General features: G+C 41.5%; 1 pseudogene; it reads left to right on the top strand.

The window, feature by feature from the left end:
* Positions 1-1,262: 1,262 nt before the first annotated feature.
* Positions 1,263-2,555, top strand: LOC146886260 (uncharacterized; annotated as a pseudogene).
* The last annotated feature ends 2,666 nt before the right edge of the window (positions 2,556-5,221 follow it).

Genomic DNA, 5,221 nt, shown 5'->3' with positions numbered 1-5,221 from the left:
CACGTAGCACGTTGATGAGTCATTATTTTCTTCCATTTCACTAGCCTTTGTGTACCCATTAGACAGTTGATTAGTGCTTAATTGTTCATCATTAGAGTGTTTTTCATCTGCTGGGCTTTATTGGGCCACTGTTCCGAATTTGGACTAATTTCACATTATTTGGCCTAATTTTTGTTTTTAATTATTTTTAGGTATTTGGGTGAAGCAATTTTGGAGCTTGGACATTAATATTTAGTTGAAGAAACTTTCCACATCATTGCCACATCATTTCCATGTCATTTCCACGTCAGCAAAGTCAATGGGTCAACATTTGATTAATTTAATCTATTGATTAGCATTCCAAATCTGTCTGCCAACCCCCCCACCTGTGTTTTATTGTTGTGTTCATCTGGAAAATTCGCTTTGAATGAAAATATTGGTCATTGGGAGACGACTTGGTTCACTTTCATGTACTGCATTTAATATGTTTTAATTTGGTGGGGTACGGCCTCTATCAAATTTGGCGCCGTTGCCGGGGACCAATCATTTTGTTCAAAGTAAAATTTCTAGTGTGTTTGTGTTTTGTGTTTTGGTGTATGTAGTTCAAGTGTGGTTGAGTTGGTATATGTTCATTGTGATGTTAATGTTGTGTTAAGTTCAGTGCCTGTTTCCATTCCTGTGTGTTTCTGTGTAGTGTAGTGAATAGTGTCGCGGCGCGCATGAATAGTGTCATTTGTAGTAGTGAATAGTGTTTGAATAGTGTCCGAATCTGGCATTTAACTTCTGGATTTTTGTTTTGGTAGCTACGGAGCTTGTTTTGACTTGAAATTTTTTCCCCCCACTTCTAAGACATTGAACTTGATAGGAAAAATAGCTGGAGCAGTTGGTATGGTCTGAGTTAAGAGATTCAAAAAAAATTGGGACTGATTTTTAGTGAAACTTCAGAGGACCATAACTTTTGCTCTAGTTATCAGAATCACTATTATTTTATATGGATTTGGGGTAGAATTTGATTTCCTACCTTATCGTAACCTGCTTTGCCGGTTTGCAAACTCAGATTCTCCAGAAAATGCCATTTTCTACATTTCAGCAATGTTTTTTGTGATTTTTCTTTATTTTTTTTACTTTTGAAAAATTGAAAAAAATACTTGTGCTTTGAGTTTTGATCTGATTTTTTTTGTGCTTCTGTTTGACCACTCAAAGGAATATCCTACCAATTTTCAAGTCATTTGAAGGTCGTTTAAGTATACTTGTAGTTATACCCTTTGTTATGCCAATATCACTACAATTAGTGCTTTTTGGTGCATGACTAGGGGAAACCCAAGTGAATTACAACCATTTGACCCTGAGATTGATAGGACATTCCACAGAGGAAGTAGGCATCCTAGGAATCCATCTTTGCATGCTGAATATTCAGTGACATTTCCTGATTCTTCTGATTCTCATCACATTCCTAACATCCTTATTCTTTGCATTCTGAGCATACTGTATATTCTGAGCATTTTCATACTGATAACATGGCTCAACCTCCTCCACCTCATGAGAGAACCATGAGTGAGCTCACTGCACCAGAGTTCACTTATGATAGTTTATGCATACAATACCCTGAGGAGGAGGTTCCATATGTGCTGAAAACTGGTTTGATACACTTGTTGCCAAAGTTTCATGGTCTTGCAGGTGAGGACCCGTGCAAACACTTGAAGCAGTTTCATGTCGTCTGTTCCACCATGAAGCCTGCAGATGTACAAGAGGACCATGTATACTTGAAGGCTTTCCCTCATTCTTTGGAGGGTAATGCGAAAGACTGGTTGTACTACCTAGCACCCAGGTCCATCATAAGCTGGGATGACCTGAAGAGATTGTTCCTTGCCAAGTTCTTTCCTGCTTCAAGGACAACAGCCATACGGAAGGAGATTTCTGGCATCAAGCAGCAATCTGGGGAGACCCTTTATCAGTACTGGGAGAGGTTCAAGAATCTTTGTTCAAGCTGTCCACACCATCAAATTTCTGAACATCTCCTCCTGCAGTATTTTTATGAAGGCTTACACCACATGGATCGAAATATGATTGATGCCGCAAGTGGTGGTGCCCTTGGTAACATAACCCCAGCTGTAGCCAAACAATTAATAGAGAACATGGCTTCAAATTCTCAACAATTTGGCACAAGGAGTGATGCCATAGTTGTTAGAGGTGTTCATGATGTAGGAGCAGCCAAGTACACAAAGAAGTTGGAAAGTAAGATTGATGCTCTTACCACACTGGTCAATCAACTTGCTTCCAATCAGAGAGCTCCAACTGCAAGAGTTTGTGGCCTTTGTACATCTGTTGATCATTTTACAGACTCTTGCCTAGCATTGCAACAACAGGCTTCTTCTTCTACACCAGTGGATACCCCTCAAGCCTATGCAGCAAATATTTTCAACAACAATAGGCCCCAACAGCAACAACAAAACCACCATGATTTGTCAACCAACAGATATAATCCAGGATGGAGGAATCACCCTAATTTGAGATGGGGAAACCAGGGTAACCAGCAGCCCCAACAATTTCAAAATGTGCAACCACCTCCACAATAAAGAGTTGCACCTGCACCACAAGCTGTTCCTGTTCCACCTGTACCCACACCAACTCATGCTGCAGCACCTGCACCTTCTTCTTCTACTTCATTGGAGGAGTTAGTCAGGATGATGACCCTTCAAAATATGCAATTTCAGCAAGAGACTAGGGCCTCAATCCAGAGTTTGACAAATCAAATGGGGCAGATGGCCACTCAGCTAAACCAGGCACAGGCTCAGAATTCTGACAAGCTTCCATCACAGACGGTGGAAAATCCTAGGAATGTGAGTGCCATTACTTTAAGATCTGGGAAGAACATTGAAGTTCCGACTTCCGAGCCTACACCTCAAAAGGAAGTTGACCTTGCCACACTTCAGAGAAAGCGTGATGCTCATGCAGCTGGTCCTTCCTCTGGTGCGACTTCTACACCTTCCACCTCTACTGCTGCACCTTCCATACCTCTTCCTTTCCCTCCAAGAGCCATTCCAAGCAAAAAGATGGAAGAGGTTGACAGGGAGATCTTGGAAACTTTTAGGAAGGTGGAGGTGAACATACCTCTGTTGATGCCATTAAACAGATTCCCAATATGCAAAGTTCTTGAAGGAGCTATGCACGCACAAGAGGAGGCTAAAGGGAAACGAAAAGATCAGCATGGGCAGAAACGTGTCAGCATTGATAGGTAAATCTGTTCCTCAGATTCTTGAGAAGTGCAAGGACCCAAGTACATTTTGTGTACCTTGCATCATAGGTAACAATAAATTTGAAAATGCAATGCTTGATCTTGGTGCTTCAATAAATGTAATGCCTCTGTCTATTTTTAAATCTCTTTCTCTTGGACCCCTACAACCTACGAGTGTGGTGATTCAGTTGGCAAATAGAAGTGTTGCCCACCCCGTAGGTTTGGTTGATGATGTTTTGGTTCGTGTTGGTGAATTGATTTTCCCAGCTGATTTTTACATTCTTGACATGGAAGAGGGATTTTCACATGGTTCTGCACCAATCATTTTAGGCAGACCATTTTTGAAAACTACACGAACCAAAATTGATGTCCATGTAGGTACTTTGTCCATGGAGTTTGATGATATTGTTGTGCGATTCAACATTCTGGATGCCATGAAACATCCTTCTGAGGATCATTCTGTTTTTCACGTGGATATTATTGATGATGCTGTTGATGGATTGATTTCTGATTTCCACTCTTTGCATACATTAAAACATTCATCCGTGTCTGAGTTATCTGAATTTGCATGCATTGATGTTCTTGATTCTTATTTTGATTCTGATGATGCTGAATATGATGTGGATAATGTTGAGTGTACAGAGTTTGACTCTCTGGATGTTGTACCTATTCACTTTGATGTTATACAATCAGGTTGCACTAACCATGTTGCAGGAAGTACATATGCATCTAATTGTTATGCTCAGGTATAGGCTGTGGAACCCATTTCTCCCTCCCCTCTGGTTCCTGATATTCAGCCAGCATCCAGTACTCTAGAGTTGAAACCACTGCCAAACAACCTCAAGTATGTCTACTTAGAGGAGGAGAACAAACTGCCTGTCATCATTTCCACCTCTCTCACTGCTGAACAAGAGCAGAGGTTGTTGCAAGTTCTTAAGAAGCATAAGAAGGCAATTGGATGGACATTGGCTGACATCCCTGGTATTAGCCCATCAACATGCATGCATAGGATATTGTTCGAAGATGGAGCAAAGCTAGTGAGACAGCCATAGAGGCGACTCAACCCTGTCATCTCGGATGTTGTAAAGAAGGAGGTAACCAAGCTTCTACAAGCTGGGATCATCTACCCCATTTCTGACAGTCAGTGGGTTAGCCCTATCCATGTTGTTCCAAAGAAGACTGGCCTCACTGTAGTCAAGAACGAAAAAGAGGAGCTAATTCCAACAAGAGTGCAAAACAGTTGGAGGGTTCGCATTGACTACAGAAGGCTAAACCAAGAAACCAGAAAAGACCATTTCCCCCTACCTTTTATTGATCAGATGCTTGAGCGCTTGGCAGGTAAGTCCCACTATTGCTTTCTTGATGGGTATTCTGGTTATTTTCAAATTCACATTGCACCTGAGGACGAAGAGAAAACCACATTCACCTGCCCCTTTGGCACTTTTGCCTATAGGAGGATGCCGTTTGGCCTATGCAATGCCCCTGGCACATTCCAGCGGTGCATGCTAAGCATTTTTAGTGATTTTCTTGAAAAATGCATAGAGGTGTTTATGGACGACTTTACTGTATATGGGTCCTCATTTGATGCATGTTTGGATAGTTTGGACAGAGTTTTAAACAGGTGCATCCAATCTAACCTTGTTCTCAATTTTGAGAAATGTCATTTCATGGTAGAACAAGGCATAGTGTTGGGGCACATAATTTCAAAAAAGGGCATTGAAGTTGACCCTGCCAAGATCTCAATTATTTCACAATTGCCTTACCCCTCTTCTGTGCGAGAGGTTCGTTCTTTTCTTGGCCATGCAGGGTTTTACAGGCGCTTCATTCAAGACTTCAGTAAGAAGGCCCTCCCACTGTCCAACCTATTGCAAAAGGATGTTGACTTCATCTTTGATGAAGGATGCAAAGAGGCTTTTGATTGCCTCAAGAAGGCCCTGACCACAACTCCAATCATTCAGGCGCCCGACTGGACAGTCCCATTTGAGCTTATGTGTGATGCATCCAACT

Source organism: Vigna unguiculata, chromosome 5 (genome assembly GCF_037176805.1).
Source record: "Vigna unguiculata cultivar grain cowpea cultivar isolate G323 ecotype 2 chromosome 5, ASM3717680v1, whole genome shotgun sequence".
In the NCBI taxonomy this organism is placed as follows: domain Eukaryota; kingdom Viridiplantae; phylum Streptophyta; class Magnoliopsida; order Fabales; family Fabaceae; genus Vigna; species Vigna unguiculata.
This window is presented reverse-complemented; position numbering and strand designations above follow the sequence as displayed.